We start from the raw sequence: 19,930 nt of genomic DNA on the forward strand, positions 1-19,930 counted from the left end.
CATTTTTACTGTTGCATGAAGTTGCGCCATTAATCAACAGAAACCAAATAGAAAATGGGCACGAGGATCATTTCTCTCAGTGCTGCCATTTCTGTCGATGAATTGAGTTCTGGGGAAGAATCTCTAGAGGCCACTTTGGCTGAATGTGCGGCACCATCAGTTAAAGGAGCTGGATCTGGTCAGCCCCTTGTGCTTTTCCAAGTCCTCTGCAGTAGAAGCTAAAGAGAGGAAGCCGAACTAGTCTGTTTCTAAGTTTCAATTCCGTTTTCCTCCTGGGTTCTAATATTTTACCCATGATTTGCCAGGGCCTTTTAGATCCTAAGGACACTTTTGAGGCTGGTTCATGCTATATTGCCTGGCACAAAGATTCCACATGTGGCACCATGCATGAGCAGGCCTTTGGCCAAATGTGAGTGCATGGTCAGGATGCTTTTCTTCCCAATGCTATGGCTCCTCCAGGAAGTTTTTCACACTTGGCTTTCAGCTCACATCTCCTCTGGAATAGAGGGGGTGCGTTCACATATCGGCCAAATTTACCCCAAAGACCTTGCGAGCTATCAGGGAGCACTTCACACACAATTCGGGTTTTTCACTGCATGTTAAGAGTGTAGCCCATTTTATATCTGGGGTTAAAAAATCCACTTTTTGCATCATTTGGGGGGGGCAACTTCGAACTCACAGTAAAACCTCAGTAAACCCGCAGTAAAGCTTGCTGTCTGGGAAAGTGTTGTAATTTGTGATTGTTTTGCAAAGCACCAAGAGGAAGATGCCCACTCCAGTTACAAAGTAGTGCAGAGCCTTATTGTTGTGGCTAGTGAAGAACAAGCATGGAGATTGTAGTGCAGTATAAAGACAATAAGATTTTTTAGGTTAAGTACGTTTGAGATAGGAAAGACTTATCCTAACTATGATCTACATAATGAATGGGGGAGGAGGGAGATGCTCCCATCTCCTCTCCGAGGAGAAAGGAAGTAGGGACAGGTAAGGGGACCCTCACTAACTACCTCAACTCCAACACCCCACCCCACCCAGGTGGATGGATGGTAAAGGTTAATCTCAGGTCATTTGGAAGCTGCTACTGAGTCTTGCCCCTTTACCTCTGGGCTCTGCCCCCAAGCCAGATCCTGCCCCCCATGTCAAGGACTGGCAGTCCTGTGACATCATTAGGCCACACCTGGATGCAAAAGCAACCCTGGCAACCCTATTAAACACCTTCTCTCAGAACACCATGCCCCTGATCTTTAAAGCAGACTTGTAGGGCTATTCTAATTCAGAAACCAAAGCTGTGAGAGATCCCAATCACAGGCCAATGGGCATGATCCCAGTTTCCCGCTCCATCTGAAGGTGGATATGGTGTGTGAAAAGGGGCTAAAAGCTCACTGGAATCTTGGTTTCAACTAGGGCTTGGTTTCAACTTGGACTGAAACTACACTCAGAGATTATTTATACACACACACACAGACAGACAAACACACACACACACAGAGATATGCATATGTATTGCAATACTTTTCACAACAGTAAACCATGAGACTCTCCAGGATGGCTTTCAAGAGTCTTCTGGAGATGGATGACAGTTCTTGGGAGACGCCAGGACAGTGCTGGAGTGTTAGCAACCCTTGTGTCAACCCTGATAAGAAAAAAGCATTCTACCAAAAGGTTGTGACGATATATTCATCTAAATCTCCATATGTTAAGTGGGGCAGGGGGACCCTATTTGACCTAATCCAAGAACAATCCACCACTGTGGTGCAGTGGTTGGAGCAGGGTTGTTCTGAGGATAAACATAACCATGTGCACCATTACGGGCTCCTTGGCGGAAGTGAAGGATATACATGTACAAATAAACCAGAAAGGAAGGAAGGAAGGAAGGAGAGAGAAAAACTGGTATCTGCTAGTGAAACTCGAAAGACATCCTAGGTCTGGGAGCAAAAATACTAAGGAGAGAGGGAGCAGGTTTGTGTGTGAAAGACCAAGATGAAGGCTGCTTCTTTCAGCTCCATCAAACCCTGAATAAAAAGGCGAAATGCAGCACACACTTCTGCCTGCATTCTGCTGATGGAGCAAAGGTGAAGGGCCATGTCAGAATTCCACCTCCTTGCACAGTCAAGACAGACAGAGAAAGGCTAGGCCCAAGGAGGCATACAAAGCCAGCATGTACTTCAAGACATAGGAACATATATTTCTAATTGGCTACCATTCCTATAATCTTCCTATCCTTCCTTTGTTCACCAACCTGCTGCCATACTTTGATATTTAAGTGCAAAATATACTTTTTTATTGTTGGATTTGTTACTTTTCTGCACGTAGGAATGTGTGCATGTGCATATACATACACATGAGTATACCTAATTGAAGATTCTGTATAATCTTTTATCTTGCTTTTGGAAAAATAAAAGTTGTTTAATAAAGTTTAAGACAAAAGGAGGAATAGGAGAAATGCCGCGAGTGTCACTGTTAGGAAAGAATTATTGCTTCACCCCTTGAGAAGCATGGCTTTAGCAGACCTGGATGCTCACACCCTCCTCCTTCTTGTTCATAAAATCCACATAAAGTATTGAACAACTGAAACGCAAATTTCATTCTGCTCCACAGTATCTCTCCATTCACGCTTCCTACTTAATCCTTTTCATCTAGCTGCTCGTAACTTCTTGATCTTCAAATCAATTCCGTAAATAGCAGTTGAATATTTCATTATTTCCCTGCCTGGTTTCCTGCATTCTGATGGCAAAACCCACTGCCTTCCATAGTGCACTGCCTGGTTCACTCCTTCAAACAGTTTAAGATGGAAAGGGACCCACAACCGATTCCAATTGATTTGCCATCTCCTGGGCGAGCTTGTATGCATTTCTTTGGGCATCCAGCTGCCTAGCATACCAAAAACATGCATGGTGTTGTTGTTTAAGGAAAACAGCCTCCAGACTATCTAGAAATGGGCCTGTGACACCAAGGAGCACCTTACTTGACTTGGTAGCTTGCCTGGAGGAACAAAATCAAGAGAAGACCATACAGGACTGCACCATACATCTCCAGCGCTTTGTTTCTAAAATAAGAAATGCTTGAAGATACCTATCTTTTGCTGAAAGATTCTCCGCTAAGCCTGGCTATCTCCCTGTCATATCCAGATAAAACGGCCCTGCCGGGTCAGGCCAAAGGTCCATCTAGTCTAGCATCCTGATTCAAACAGTGGCCACAACCAGATACTTCTGAGACTTGCAAACGCAGGATAAGTAGGCGAGTAACTACTGTTGTTGCTTCCCAGCAACTGGTATTCAGAGGCATCATTTCTCTGAACCGGGAGGTAGTATATAGCCATCCTGACTTGCAACCATTGGCAGACCATGAATTTATCTAACCTGAATTTAAAGCCATTTAGACCAATGGCCATCATTATGGCTTTAGTAATGATATAGCCATTAAATGGCATGAACCAGAATTTACGATCCACACCCTAGATTCTCAAAGGGCAGCCCCCTTGGGGGATCATGAGACACCTACAGAGAGATCATCTAAGAGTTGCAAGAAGAGAAGTAGTACCTGGGAACCACTGTTCTAAGAGTGCTTCCTCTCTCTCTCGTTCACTTTGAGAAAAAGAAGAACTCTATGGCTTGCTGTTGAAAGAAGGAGCTGTTTAGTTCCTGCCCTTTCAGTTCAGACCAGACTCATTGCTAGGGGAGACTAAGATCATGTTCGTCACATGCAACGGGTGTGACGATAACCCGGAAAGGCCCGCACGGCTCAGCAGAGCTCATTTCCCAGCTGTCTTTGCTTGTTGGTTGGGTATTTTCTTTGTTCTTTGCCCCAGCGAGAGAGAGAATGAAGAAAACACCCAGCCAACATCAAAGCCGGCTAGGAATGAGGGCGGGCGGGGGGAGGGGAGAGCCAGGATGCTCCTGGGATCTGGGCCAGGGGTTCAGCCACCATTGGGCGACCGGGTTCAAAGAACCCAAGCCGCTGCCCCTCAGTGGCTGCACCTCGCAGCCCCAACATGCCCCCCGCGTCTGACGCCAGATGTGTGTGGGGGCAGCCGGTTTAGCTCCCGAGCAGGGCCGTGTGGCCCCGTTCAGGAGTTAAATGGCCAGCGCTGCATTCGCAGCGCAGACAGGAGCAGCTCTCTCTCAGGGAGAACCACTTCTGGGCGCTGCGAATGCAGCTTTGGCCCCAGTCTAGCTCCTGAGGAGAGGCACTCCTGGCCGTGCTGCAAACGTAGCACTGGCCTGGATCTAACTCCCGAACGGGGCCGTGTGGCATAGTATACTTAGACTTCCAAAAAGCTTTTGACAAAGTTCCCCACCAAAGGCTCTTGAGTAAACTTAGCAGTTGTGGGATAAGGGGACAGGTTCATGTGTAGATTTGGTAACTGGTTGAAGGACAGAAGGTAGGAATATATTGAGAGTTTTCACAATGGAGGGAAATAAGAAGTGGAGTCCCTCAGGGATCTGTACTGGGAACAGTGCCCTTTAACTTGTTCATAAATGATCTAGAAGTTGGGGTAAGCAGTGAAGTGGCCAAATTTTGCAGATGACACTAAATGATTCAGGGTAGTTGAAATCCAAAACAGATTGGGAGGAGCTCCTCTCCTAACTGAGTGAGTGGGTGACAGAATGGCAAATGTGGTTCAATATAAGCAAGTGTAAAGTGATGCATATTTGGGCAAAAAAAACCCAACTTCACATATACTCTGATGGGATCTGAGCTGTCGGTGACTGACAAGGAGAGGAATCTTGGGGTCGTGGTGGACAACTTGTTGAAAGTGTCAACTCAATGTGCAGCAGCCGTGAAAAAGGCAAATTCCATGCTAGAAATCATTAGGAAGGGGACTGAAAATAAAAATGCTAATATTATAATGCCCTTATACAAATCTATGGTGTGGACACATTTGGAGTACAGCGCACAGTTCATATCTTAAGGAGGACATTGTAGAACCAGAAAAGGTGCAGAAGAGGCAGCCAAGATGAGCAGGGGCCTGGAGCACCTTCCTTATGAGGCAAGGCTACAGCCTCTGTGGCTTTTTAGTTTGGAAAAGAGGCGACTAGAGGGAGACATGAAAGAGGTGTATAAAATTATACATGGAGTAGAGAGAGTGGACAGACAGAGATTTTTCTCCCTCTCTCACAACACTAGGACCAGGTGTCATCCCATGAAACTGAAGGTCGGGAAATTAAGGAACGGCATAAAAAAGTACTTTTTCACACAGTGCATAATTAATCTATGGAATTCTCTGCCATGGGATGTGGTTATGGCCAGTAGTGTTGATGACTTTAAAAGGGGATTAGACAAATGCATGGAGAACAGGTCTATCAATGTCTACTAGTCTGGTGGCTGTGGGCCATCTCCAGCCTCAGAGGCACGATGCCTCTTAATACCAGTTGAAGGGGAGAAACAGCAGGAGAGAGGGCATACCCTCACCTCTTGCCTGTGGGCTTTCTCAGAGGCATCTGGTGGCCCACTGTGTGAAACAGGATGCTGGACTAGATAGGCCTCGGGCCTGATCCAGCAGGGCTGTTTTTGCGTTCTTAAGGCAACCATGACAAATAAGCCATTCTCTTCCCTCGAAAGGAACTCATCACAGTCAATCTTTTTAAGCCTAAGAGTGCTCCAGGGATGTTTCTGTAACATAAACACTGGAATAAAAAGAGCAACAGGCAGGGGAACTTTAGCAGACAAGGTTAATGTACCTTGAACAGCAGCATTAAACAACATTGTGTTTATCAGTAAGTGGAAGGAGAAGATGCCTATCACAATTTTAAGGTTTTGTTTTCATAGACAGGGTGGTGCCCTCCAAAACAAACAGGAGAGAGAGAGAGAGAGGGAGGGAGAGAGAGGGAGGGAAGGAAGGAAGGAAGGAGGAAGGAAGGAATATAAGCATGGCAATATTATGTGATAGTTTTGCTGTCAAAACATTGACAGAGAACTTGCTGTGTGTCCATCGGGTGTCTCACCATCATGCCAAACATGAACCAAGCAATTGTAAAGGAGCAATGGGGCCTTCAGATAAAAGGCAATGAGCCCTTTCTCACGTGCAGTTTTTGGGGGGAGGAAGTCCAAAACCACTTACCTCCCCACAGATGATCCTCGTGATGTCCCTAGGCAGGCGGATTGCCCCACCCATTCGAGCACTGGTTCCTGCCAGCAGCTCCAAGGTTCGGGAAGCCGGGGCGTGTTGCCCCACCCTCGGAGCTCCAATAATACACCGCATGAGTGCACGGTGCTAGTCTCTGCTAGCCTCAGCGGTTTACAGCTGCGGCTGACAGACGATCCGGAAAGCGCAGTTAAGGGAGGGCTTGCTCCCTTAACCTCGTTTTCAAGGGAAGCTCCGCAGGTGGGTTTGCCGCCGTGGTACTGCTGGGATCGGGTGTGATCCTGGTGGTTCACACGTGTGTGCAAAACCAAGCTGGGCTCCCTTAGCCCGGTGTTGCATGTACATGTGAATAGCCTCAATAGTCCTTTTGGGAAAGGGAGCCATCTCATTCATTCATTCACGTTTCTCCATTCACCACTTTGAGCACTTTGTTGACAAGAAGTATATAAATATTTGTTACACTAGTAATTTCTATGGAAAAGGTGACACAGAAGCGTCTTCTTACAGTGAGCAGATGCAAATAAAGATGGCGCTTCTATGCCTTCAACAGAGGTAAAGGGATACAGGTGCACTGCAAACCAGTATAATACAGTATTAGATTAGGACTGCGGAGACCTGGGTTCAAAACCAGCGCGGCCACTAAGCTCACTGCTTGACCCTGGGTCAGTCACTCACTCATGGACTAACCTACCTCACAAGGTTGTTGTGAGGATAAAGGGCAAGGGAAGAGAACCTCTCCAAGGCCTTTGCTCCTTGGAGAAAGGAACAGGAAGAAAAAGGAAGGAAAAATGAAAATAGTTCTGTAGAACAAGGAATTTCAGCAGCTGTTCTACTCTCTTCTGAATGATGAACTGCATGTACTTGCAAATTCAAGGTACAGGCACTCTGTCCTCCTTTGCATCTGTTCATTCTCCATGTTAACAGCCCCCTTGATTCTTTTACATATGAAATTTAGGGGCTAGGGACATTTTATATATATAAATCATGACAGCTAAATGGAACCTCCATGTCAGCATACCTTTGAATTTGAGAAGTTTGGGACATCTATAGCCTCCATGCCCTACTTGTGAATTTCAAGAGGCATCTGAGTAGTCTCTGCTGGAAACAAACCAGAGGTCCAGTCTTCTGTAGTTAGAGACTCCATATGCGGGGTAGAGTTGTTCCCTCTAAGCTTGGAACCTACACACTTAGCCTTTCTAGGATTTGTCTGTTAGAAACTACCCACTTTATTGTGGCATGAATTTTCATAGGTGAACGAATTAGCCTGTGATCTACAAAAGCTTGAGAATCACAACAAATCAGTCCATCTCTGGGGGGCCTCAGAACTTTTAAAAGGCATGGAGAGGAAGCCAGCTCCTGTGCTCACGGAGAACTTTTGTACCCGTCTCATTAATTAAAGCTACTTTCTCTGGTTCTTAACGCCAAAAGAGAGGTTGAAAAAAAGATAGTGGTCCAACAGATCCTTTTGAAAATCAATACCCTTCTTCTCACTAGAAAGAGGAACTGAGTTAACCTGCTATTTTCCCCCGGTGCTTGCAATGAATTAAAATGCAGCTTGCTAAAAAGAGAGGCTAATGCAGCAGGAAAAGTTTCTGTAGAGTCTAACAAAGACAAGTCCAAGGAATAGCACCTGCTCCTCCCAAAATATTTCCTGCTCTCTCATCCACCAGACTGGAGCGTGACAGCAAAATGTCAGATGACACAGTCAGAGTATCTCATGGTCCTATAGCTGGAATTAATTATTTTAGAAGGCTTCTTCTGCTGTTTAAAGAAGTCTCATTCACTCACTCCTCTACAGAAGCAGAAGCAGAAGCCAGTGCAGCCGAGTAGGTAGAAGACTCCTCCAGCCTCCCAAGAGCGAGGTCAGACCTCACACTTCCTTCCTGTGTGTGTGTGTGGAGGGGGGGAGGTTCAGGGCCATCTTCCCTGCAGATTTCAGCTGGCCTGGTACTCTTTCTACCTCAGTCTTTCCTGCCACATGGTCTTGGACAGGAAAAGGAAACTAGCCTGGAAAACAGATTGGACAAAATACATAATTTTCTAAGAAAAATATTCAGAAAATCTCCATTTTCTGAAAATGTTTGAAAATATTAAGCATGATTCATTAATAAGGTAAATAAACTAACAATATTAATCATCTTGCCTCTACAAGTAATTAAATGTATAGCAAATCCTTGCTTTCCTAAAGACATTCTTTGCCACCCCTAGGCTCCTCTAAACTAGTTGATTTAGGGTGCTTTAACTGCGGATTCAGTGGACCCACAGTTTGCCTCCGATTCCCTCGGTGTGCTCCCAGGTGATGATGATCTGCAGTCTGGGAAACCACAGAGGGGGTGGAATTGGCTGTGCGGGCTTCCTCCAACCCTGGAAGGAAAGCCACGCTAGCCAATGGAATGAAAGCTGTTATCGGTGCTCAAGCAATGAGATGGAGTGTTAGAAGTATTTTAACTCATCTTATTTTACATTGTATCTGTTTTATTAATGTTGTGAGCCACATCAAGCAGTAAAGTGAGAATTCTGAAGCTTTGCTCTTAGCATCGCACTAACCTCTTCTGGCCACTAGAGGCAGGTCCGTCTTGGTCAGTTAGAGTCAGTTAGAACTGTGCAGTTGTTCTTGAAGGCTAGGACCTGTTTGGGTGTGTTGTTCAATGGCTGCCTCTTAGCATGTGATACTTGAGTTTCTTAATAAATCTTGATTTGTTTTTTGAACTCAACCTAATGTCTCCAGATCATCTCTTGGGCTGAACTTCTTTACCATCACAGCATACTGTACTCTGTTGTGTAAGGGTCTTAATGGTTGCTCTTCATACTCTTCAACATTTATTTCCCTTTCTCTCCCTCCAGAGAGGGAGAGGGGGAAAAAATACAAATGCACCCAGCCAGCAAACATCGGCTGGAAATGCACTCTGGAAGGCTCGCATGGGCCCTCCGGAGCTTGGGTCACACCCCCTTGTGTGTGATGCCATGCGCAAGGAGGCATGGCTAGAGCCCCGGAAGTGTCGGGCAAGCCCTCCATGGGTAATTCCAGGCAGCGTTTCCTGGATGAATGGACGTTTTTGTTTGTTCTCTCCCTCGTGGAGAGAGCAAACAAAATGCACACCCAGCTAGCAAAAGCCAGCTCGGAATGAGCTCCGGAAGGCTTGCACAGCTCTTCTGGGACTTCAGCCACCGGTGGGGGTGGGGGGCTCACCGATTCGGTGACTCCCAGGAGCTGACCAGCCTAGGGTTCTTTGAATCTGTCTGCCCAGTTATAGCTCCGCCCTGCTTAAAGCCTTGAACCTCTCAGTAACTCTATCAAAGTCCCACTTCCAAATCCCAAATCTGAAGGAAATGCCTGATGTACTATGAACAGACAGGTGTTAACCTTTGGAAACAATCTTGCAAAAATGAATTTGCACCCATCTTCTCAAAAAACACTTGAAAAATGCAGACAGCCCATTCACAGCTATACAAACAGCCTTACCAAACTGTGCAGAAGGATTAGCGGTGAAGACACCTAACTCTCTTGCTATGTTGCATTTGCTATGTTGCAAAAAAGGCTGCTAAAAATCTGCACCTAGTTTAATTAATTGGATTGCAACCCCATAAACTAAGATCCCTGCAGCAGAGTCTAAAAAGCAGCAAGACAAGTAAGCAAGGCATGGTTTGGAAGCTGTCTCCATCCTTGGGACAGACATCTCGGGGAGCAGTCTACAGAGTTTTTGAAATGGACACCACAACTTAAGCACAAACTATCCAGCAGACTGTGATTCTAAATCAAGTTACAGTAGCATAATCTGGAAGGCCACTGAAATTCATGCCATGTGGACACTGAAATAAATGGGATTGTTGTCAGACAGGCTAAGACTCATCTTTCTCTTGCTGGATGGTGCTGTGTTCTCAAGGGCAACTCAGCTGCCACTTGGGCTGGGATGATGAGCCACCAGGTTTTTATCAAGAGCATACTGGATTGCATGCAATAATCATTTCATAGGTTTTTCTATTATTCAAGGGCATAAGAAGGTTGCAGTGGGCCCCGGGACAAGAAAGGCCCCTGCCTTCTTCTCCTCGTCTCCCCACCACTGTTTTTTTTGTTGTTGCAGAGGAACTGCAAGGACATAATGAAAAACAAAAACAGGCTCAGCATACCCTTTCTCTAGCTCCTGTGCAAATAACATCACACACTCCCCATGCAAGCAGACACATTTCACATACACACTTGCACTGTGTGCATTCCCCCAACTCAGAAACACTTTAAAAACATGTATACCTACTACAGTCACCTTGTATATTTACAAAACATCAACATTACCATGAGGCAGCCAACCAGGAGAAAGAGGAGGAGGAAGAGATGCTGCCTGGTACTCTTCCCCGCTCCCCTCCTGGAGAGGACTTGTCTCACTTGAAACTGACTCCTCCAGTCAGGAGCCAGCAGCATGCCAGTGAGTTGGGGAGGGGGAGAGTGAAGAGCAAGTGTCACCCGGCTGGTGGGCCCTCTTCCTCAGGGGTCCAGGGACATGTCCCTGCTGTTCTTATTACATTTTCCTACTGTCCTTCCTCTATGGAGCTCAGGGCACATATTGCATCTCCCCACCTTAGCAGTACACAAGCCTGCCAGGTTTGTTAGACGGGGACAGTGAGAGACCCAAGGTCACCCAGTGAGTTTCATTTCTGGATGAAGATTTGAATACAGGTCTCCCTCACTTCTCGCCAGACACACTGACATCATTCGCACAATCAAAATCTACCCAGATTTGGGAGCTGTGTGTACTCCCAATTTTTGATTGTGTGGAAACAAGGCAAGAGAGAAACCTGGGTGGAAGTGATTGTCTGGAAGCACGGGAGGAGGAGGACAAGCTATCTTTGTAGCTCATTACACCACACTGGCTGGGGAAAGTATGAAAGGAGCACACTTGGCCCTTGGAGAAAGGGGCCATATTTTTTCAGGAAATATAAAAATCAAAATCAAATATGTTTTACGCAATAAGGTTTGGGCATCGCAATACTTGGGGAACAGTGGCAGAAGAGGGGGCAAGCACTCACTCCTTTCCTGTGGGCATCTGGGGGGCCACTGTGTGAAACAGGATGCAGGACTAGATGGGCCTTGAGCCTGATCCAGTGATCAATCTATTCCAGGAGTTTGGGGGAGGTAATTTCTCACCGAGATAGTGAGACTGAGACTAAAGAGAGACCGAATTCTTGGCCAATCTATTAAGCAAAATGGGCAACCAGAACTTTGAACTGCGCCTCCAACTCCAGTGCCCAAACTCAAGACACAATCTGGCACATCCACCATTTGAACTGGTGCTTCTCTGCCTGCTTGTCACATACATAACTGTCTGCACTAAAGATAACACAAACAAACACAGAGAACCCCAGAGGTCAGAGCTGCTGCTCACAAGTTAATGGTACCAAAAATTCACTCTAATTTGGCAATAGCAAGAGAAGGATAATTTAAATCCAAATGTAAACTTTAACGTTAATCTAGGAATAATCTTCTCTAGTATTGCTCTTTCTGGATTTGACAGTATATTAATCAGGACATGAGCCAAAACTATGAGATTGTCTACAAGAATTTTGAAGAAGGGTCTTAAGGTGCATTTCCAAAAGACCCAGTCTGGAGTGAGGAGAAGAAAGAGAGAGAGAGAGAGAAAAGAAGGTGGTGGTGGAGGAGGAGGAAGAGGGAGGAGGTATATGTGATTGGGAGGGAAAGATAAATGGAGAAAGTAAAGGGCCAAATGGAGGAGGCAGGGAGTTAAAAAACTTAATGTCCAAGGAAGAGATGGGGAGGGAAAGCTTAAAGTCTAGAGAGCAGAGAGGGAGGGAAATGAGACATCCAGAGGTTGGGGGAATGGGGGTGGGATCCCACACATCTATTGGACATAGTAATTTGTGTTCTGTGTACAAGTGGCCTTTTAGACGGAATGCTTTCTTCTTCTTTTTAAAGCATCAGGCTTTTTAAAAACTAATCAGTTAAATTGTTAAAAGCCACAGGAAAAGATTCTTCCTGGAGCCATAATACCCTTAAAGTATCTTCAAATTGCTTCTTTCAGTAGAGAAGGAGACTGCTTTACATCTGAGTATTTACCACTCTAATGGGTCTCTTTTATTTTGTTTTTCCTAAACCAGCATTCCTCTCATGTTCAAAACAAAACAAAAACCAAAGACAACAAAGAGCCCCTTTTTTCTCTGTGTAGACAGACAAACAAACAGATGCAGACTTAAGCCACCTTGCTGTCTCCACATATTGCAAATTCAGGCTTCTGGTTACTTCACTGTGCAGTTGCATTTAAAATATTTTGATGTTGTAATAGGGGAGGAAGTTCATTCCTCATCAGTTCCATGTGCAAAGTAGCTTTCTGCTTGTTTGTTGGACTTATGGAAATCCATCTGCTCTGCTGTTTGCATGAGAAGTGACGGAAATGCTGCACTTACTATGAATTGAGCTCCGGGAGCCGCTTGCCTTTTGAAACTCTCCCCTCTGCCCTTTCTCTGCTGGCAACACAAAAGCTGCTTCTTCCAGCCAGAGCAGAGCCACCTGAAAGGAGACAGATAAAACCATCAGCTGGAGAGGAGGGGATGTCTCCCTGCAGCAGAAATTCTTTCCAAAAACAATCTGCGAAGGCAACAGAAGCCAAAGTCTGGTTATTTCCACGCAGATCTTTAGAAGTGCCATTGGCCAGAGCCCAGAGATCCTTCCTGATTCAGTCTAACAATGGAAATAGAAAGGCGTTGTTTGTTTACCCATTTGTTTTTCGGAGATTAAACAAAAACTGACCGTAAGCAAAAAGGCTTAAGGCATATAACCTTGCTCAAATGCACTCCTGGTGCTCAATCTAACTGTGCCTGTTTACTAGGGACAAACTCAATTTCTGCTACTTGATCATCCCCCCCCCCTTTTGCTTTTAGAGAATCAATGCTTTGTTTACATGTTGTTTGTGCAAGTTGTCATTTTCAGCTTATTCCCCAGGACCCCTAGAAGTCAAGTCTATGAGCGGAGGGTGGATGCAGGGGTGGTCCAAGACATTTTGCTGCATGTGGCGAAGGTCAATATGACACACAGACACACACATGCACATCTGCAGGTGGGTGTGCCCATGGGAGCGCAGAACTCAGTGCTCCACTGTGTCGCTCTTCACATCCATGTCTGGGATGATCACCTCGCCATGCTTCATGAAAGGGAAACTCCTGGGGGGATGCCTCCTCTCTTTCAGACACATGCATATAAATCAGGGCTCCACACATGAGGCCCTCCAGCTGTTTTTGGACTACATTTGCCACCACCCTCAGCCACAGTGGCCAATAGTCAGGAATTATGGGAGTTGTAGTCTTAACATCTGCGGGGGGGGGCAATGTTGTGCAGCCTAGATATAAATGCATGCATGCGCCTGAGCATTAAAAGGCCACCAAGCACAAGCTGGTGAGGATCATTTTGAGCTGTTGAAAACAGGGTGCAGGGCAGTTTTGTTTTTCTAGCATCTCTCCAGTAACTGCTGCTGGTGTTCTCTTGAATTTCTCTCAGAAATTAAAGTCGATTGTGAACCTTCTGGCGACAAATAACTAGATTGGACGGCTTTAAAAGGGGCTTAGACAAATTCAGGGAGGACAGGCCTATCAGTGGCCACTAGTTTGGTAGCTATAGGCCACCTCCAGCCTCAGAGGCAAAATGCCTCTGAACACACCAGTTGCAGGGGAGCAACAGCAGGAAGTGTTCACTCGGAGCTTTAAAAGCCCTTTAACTCGCATCTCACATAGCGGCTAGATTTACCTCAAAGTCCCTGCACATTCTCAGGGAGCAGTTCACACACAATTTGGTTTTTTTCACTGCATGTTAGAGTGTAGCCCGATTTATATCCAGGGTTAAAAAATCCACTATTTGCATTGGTTTTTTGGGACAACTTCACATCTGCAGTAAAGCCTGCCGTGTGTAAAAGTCCCAGGAGAGAGGGCATGTCCTCATCTCTTGCCTGTGGGCTTCTCCGAGACACCTGGTGGGCCACTGTGTGAAAAAGGATGCTGGACTAGATAGGCCATGGGCCTGATCTAGCAGGGCTGTTCTTATGTTCTTATGACAGGCTATTGCAGAGTAAAAGAACAGAGCAGGGAGAGTGAGGAATCACAGATAGTAACTGTAGTAGTGGAGAGCGACTTCAGAAAAGAATCATTGGTCTCAGAATATGGGTGTTCCCTACAAGTCACTGTTTTCATCTGTTAAATGCTGGAGTTTATGAAACACACAACTTCAACAATTGCAAAAATAACAGATCTGAAATACTAAATAGTTATGCCAAATAAAATAAATGCAAAACAAAAGCCTTGAGGTTTGAATCTATGCTTTCAAAAGCATCCAAAGGAGGTTAGCTTCAAGCCAGCTGTGGTTTTTAAAAGTCCCTGCTTTATTGTTTTGGATAACTGGAAGTCGGATCCAAATGTTTGCACCCAACTTGCAAAGACTTGAATATTTGGCCGGTGCCTTTGATCATACCCAACTTGTAATAAGACAAAATAAATAAAGTGACAGAGGCAGGAATTGTATTGCCATACCAATGATCCTTTTGCAAGCTTTCCCCAGAGCAATTACACAGTGTTACCAGTGGTGTTCATTTGTTTTGGAACAGCATCTGCAGCCTTAAAGTTTAGGCATAAGCTGGTTCGAGGTGGTGATGAGATGGTATTGCCATAACACTACATCGGATGGCTTTGGATGTTTCTTATCGGATGAAATTTTGCATTACCATTAATTTTTAAAAGACAATTTCTGTGCTCTTTCCCTCTTTACCCTGGCACTTTTGGGCGAATTTTAATTATTGTATTGTTTTTCTGCTACGGTCTGTAAGTAATGCAATAAAATCAGTGGTGGGGGTGATGATGATGGTGCAAAATAAGCAATATGCCAATTGGTCTGAGATGCGTAATTTCCGCAGCCTCCAGAATTCACACGTCCCCCACTCTCTTTTCTGTTCTGAAATACAGATTATAATTAGCCCCAGACAATTTAATTCAGCCTTTTCTAAACAGAAACAACTTTCAGTGGTTTTGGAAGATGACTTGGATTGAGCTATACCCAAGGGTTCTCAGTCTTGGGACCCCAGATCATGTTATTGCTACAACCCCCATCATCCCCAGCTTCAAAAGGCCATTGTGGCTGGGATGATGGGAGTTGTATTCCAACAGCATCTGGGGACCCAAGGTTGAGAATCCTTGCTATAGTGAAATTATATAATTCTATAACACTGGAGCAGGTAAATGACCATTTACAAAAGTGTTTTTAGAAAGTAATCTAGAGTTTGATCAATTGTGTCATGCAACTACCACCATTACAGCGAACATTAATTATTAAACTATTAGAAGCAAACGTAATCTGCTTTCAAAATACACATGAAAAAAAAGGAGGCTCCTCTCGGGTCCTTGTAAGGTCCATACATTATAAATCCATTTCTTAGGGGATTGCTAAGAGATTCATAGGTATGCTGGAACCCATTAAATCTATTCCTGTAATTAACTAACAATTCCCCTCTTGTTTCAGTGTTATTACCTGCAGCTCTGTCATAATGAATTCCCACTGTTTTAATTCACCAATTTCAGCTACTTTCAGCTCATTTTCTATAATCATTTCTGATAAAGTATTGGGGATTTTCCATCTTAGTGCTATTTCTATCACAAGTCACAGAAGTGGGAAGAGGTATGGAAAAAGAGATATGGAATTTTGGACACCACACAATTCACAATACTGCATTGGGGGATTGCTTCGTATTTAATCCCTGGTGACCTATCTTAGATTAAAGCATTCTACAATGGTTAAACATTTTCACCATATGGGTCCCCAGATGTTGTTGGACTACAACTCCCATCATCTCCAGCCACAATGGTCTCCAGAATGGCCTCCATTGTGGCTGGGGATGATGGGAGTTGTAGTCCAGCAACAGCTGGGGACCCAAGTATGAGAAGAAATTGACTTAGGGAGTCTTAGGGAGATACTATTTCCTGTGTCTTAGGAGATAATATTTTCCCCTCAGATTTTGTTCCTGTTTTTCTGCATGCATTTCTTCCTCCAGCTTGTTAAAGGTCAGAAATAGATGATAATCAAGATGCAAAGAACTATATCAGGCATGCCTTGGTTTTTGACCTTTGCATCCACCCAGCGGGAATTTTGATTTTGTTTTATTTTGGGTTTTCTTAGAAAAACGAGCCACAGTCTCATGGTTTCACATAATTCGGTCACTCATTTATTTCAGAGAATCCAGAGAGCTTTGCTGCCGAACCACTGCATTCCAGGGCTTTCCCTGTTTCCCACCTACAAGTCATTTTTGAGAGACTTGACATGTTCAGTCTGACTTTCAATGCAATTGCGGTGACAGCCTGTCACATATGGACTGGCAGCATGCTATTGATGCACTTGGTGAGAGGAGTCGCCCATTAAGCGGTTGGTGATGTCGCTGCTGAAAACTCACCTTGCTAGATGCCTGAATTTTTGGTTGCACTTCCAGCATTGCTTCTCATGCATTATGGGTTCTTTAAAACTGAATACTCTGAAGAACTGCGGTTTAGGAGAGGGAGGGGAGACTGAATTCTGCTCCCCACTTTTGCCTTCTCTACCAGACAGCTGGAAGGTGGGATTTTGAACACTGCTTGCTTGCTTGCATCTTCACTATTACATGGTCTGCACTGCAATCCTTTCCCCCATCATTAGCCGGTGTCTAACTTTTCCCTAATGTTTTAATTCCCATTTCAATGATGCACTGCAAGTGTGCTAATACAAAAATAAAAGTAATTAGCAAACATTCAAGCTCCCTCCTCTCCCGCCCCCGTGCGGATTAACGCAGAGGTAGAGGAGGCATCTGCCTATGGTGGCAAAATTTGAGGAGTGGCAGCGGCGGCATTAGCTCTGGGGTGTGGGGGCGAGGGGAAATTCCCCCCATTTACTTTAATTTTGGGGGAAAGCCATTGCCATGGCCACTGCAGTGAAGCGGGCTGCAGTCTGCAGAGAGCAGAGCCCGGCTGTTCAGTCAGCTATCAGGAGGGGAGGAGGAAGGAGCTGGAGCTCGCCACTGCTGCCCACACAGCAGGCGTAGAGGTTAAAAAGGGGGCACTGTGGCTCTCCCCTCCTCACCTTCCCTGCAGCTGCGGCCAGCCACCACCGCCATGCCTCACCCCACCATCAGCAATCTTTAGGGGCAAAAGGGAGAACTTTCCCCTCGCCTGGTCACCCCCTCCCCGCAGTTACTGCCGCTGCGGCTTTTTTTTCAAATCAAAGTAAAAGGGGAACTTTCCCCTTGCCCCCCCCCCAAGCTTTTTTTTTTTTCCTTAAGGGTGGCAAAAGCCTTTTTGCCTATGGGCAGCACAAAGGTTAATCTGCCCCTGCCCACCCCCAGCTTTGGCTTGGGAGTGCTATGGCTGCACCTTAAGGTATAATGACGAGTGATCCTCCCATGGCTTGGCACAGAAATCAGCCCAATTATTTTCCCCCTGAAATTGGAAAACTGTTCATCTTATTTCTGAGCCAATCCAGATTTGGCTCTTTAAATTCCCCCCTCCCGCCACACGTGGTCCACTCCACCCCCAAACTGTAATTTAGAGTTGGGAATCATGGAGGCTGGCAAGGTTCAGGCTCTATCCAGACATCATATTGTATGTGCATACAGGTATTTGCACACATGCGCATGGTTTTATGTGAGTGTACATACATTAATTTTAAATTAATGGGTTCAGGCTGCCTCAACCGCAGGGTACCAGCTAGGAAGTGCAGTGGTAGTGTATGTGTGCTGAAATAATATGTGACTACTGTACAGGTGTATAACGTACAAAGATATGTTCACTGAACATAACATGTAGAACACTCTGAACTGTTTTAAATTGGTTTTCATATTGTTTTAAACTGTTTATTTAAAATGGTGTTTCTTTTTGTATTTTACTTGTGCACCGCCCAGAGCCTTTGGGTGGGGCGGTATAAAAATGTAATACATAAATAAGTAATAAATAACATGTGAACACGACTAATGTTATTGATTTCAGAAGGGAGTCAAGAAAGAGGTTGCAGCTGGGGATGTGCCCAAATTGTTTCAGGCAGCTGCTGGGGGGGGGGGGGGGGCGGGGCAGGCAGGTGTGATGGAGGGCAGTAGCTGTAAGAATGAGGCATGTAGGTCCTTACCTGCTCCTCTGCCACCCCACCTCTGTTCTGGTCATGGCGCTGTCCTTCCCCAAAGGCGACACACACCTGTGTTGCAGCGGCGGCCATTTGTGTGGTCTGCAACACCACGGAAGGAGAGCGCCACAACCTCCTGCCACTCCTCCTGCCGCCGTGGTGGAAGAGCAGGTAAGGCCCTGTGTGCCTCATTTTTCAAACTACCACCTGCCCCCCGCCGAAACATTTTGGACGAGGCCGCCTGAATTTCGGTACCTCTTTAACAAGGCGCCAAAATGATCCGGGCACATCTGAATTTCTGCAGCCCCAAAAATACTTGGGGGAGAGCAAACAGGAGCCTGCCCCGAAGGCCTTCGGGGAGTACAGGGCTGTGTTTCCCTGCCCACAGTGGTTTTCAGGTTGCACTCACTTTCTGACTCCCCTCCCTACTGAATCCGATGGATGCACACCCTTAGAATGGGGTGCTATGCAAAAACAACTTGATGTGCACACACTCTCTGCATGCAAATGGAATGACAAATCATGCAAGGTTCTCAGTTGCAGGGAAGAACCTATTCACGTTCAGTTCTAATCCACAGAGCCCCATTAATACCTTCCACTGTCCTCACAGAGGATGGGATGGGGCAGCAAGCTTGATCCTGCCTCCCCACTTTGTTTGCCCAGCGAATGCAATTCAGAAGATGAGAATGATCTCCAAGTCTGAATCTCCCAATCAGCTGGTGTTTTTCAGCCCTGATCTCAAAAGGCACCAGCTTGCTAACTCTGGCAGTCTAGAAAGGCACAATTTTCATTCACAGTACCAGCAGTGCCAAACATCCTTTTGACAAGATGCTGAAAAGTTCCAGACTAATTTGCTCCAGCAGAGGTCCTTTCCGGAGCACAAAAGGAGCCTATTTCACAAAGCTGACACAACGAACGGTTTTTTTTTTAAAGCTGATATCAAGGCTTCTTTGGCTTAATTGAACTGAATGCCTAAGGTTTGCAGCCCCTGTGGTTAAAACTAGGCACTTCTGTGTCTTGAAATGCTGTTTAGTCCAGCATTTCAACTTTTTTTGCAGCCCAGTCCTATTTCTCAGTTCTGCCCTTTCTGCCTTTTAATACGGGAGAACCTCTCTCTGTAGACTCTACATCTGCGTATCCATGTATCTGTGGTCAGGTAATTAACACCCAACCTCGGTTTACGCGGGGGGGGGGAGGATTTGAAAATAAGGGGTTAATTCCATGCATCTGTGGGTCAGGGATGGATGGAAATGACCTCAGATATAATTTCTGGCTGCCATTTTGTGTTTGGGAGCCTGAAAATGGCTCCATTTAAAAAAAAACAAAAACCCACAATATTTGGTCGATTTCCAGCCATTCGGAGGCACAGCTCAACTAAAGGGGACTGATGAAGCATGGTAGACACCCGCCCCCCCCCACATTTTCCCCTGAAATCTGGCTGGTTTTGGATGATTTCCCCAATGACTGGGAACCTAACCCCCCACCCCCCATTCCACAGCTCTAATGACTCAATATTCACTGTTTCCATATCCATGGTTGCAGTGGGGAACGGAACCCTCGTGAATATCGAGGTTCTCCTGTGGTCACAAATCCAGCAACTACAAAAACCTGCAATAATGGAGATGTACCCAGTCTGGAGGATAGGCTAAACTAGTATGGTTTGCCTGTATATTTGGGGTCTCAGACCATAGATTGCGTTCTAAACTATGGTTAATGCAAATCACAGC

The 19,930-nt window shown here is 45.5% G+C and overlaps 1 protein-coding gene across 6 annotated transcripts in view; it reads right to left on the minus strand.

Moving 5' to 3' along the window:
• Window positions 1-19,930, minus strand: part of PKNOX2 (PBX/knotted 1 homeobox 2) — a 212,994-nt gene that overhangs the window by 135,412 nt on the left and 57,652 nt on the right. For 4 of the 6 annotated variants that reach the window (XM_053269103.1, XM_053269105.1, XM_053269104.1 and 1 more), the window contains one exon: window positions 12,497-12,599. The exons of the other annotated variants lie outside the window; for them this stretch is intronic. The gene's annotated coding sequence lies outside the window, so the exon portion shown is untranslated. The remainder of the gene's footprint in view (window positions 1-12,496; window positions 12,600-19,930) is intronic. 6 annotated transcript variants of the gene reach the window in all.

The sequence above is a fragment of the Hemicordylus capensis genome, chromosome 8 (genome assembly GCF_027244095.1).
Source record: "Hemicordylus capensis ecotype Gifberg chromosome 8, rHemCap1.1.pri, whole genome shotgun sequence".
Taxonomy (NCBI): Eukaryota; Metazoa; Chordata; class Lepidosauria; order Squamata; family Cordylidae; genus Hemicordylus; species Hemicordylus capensis.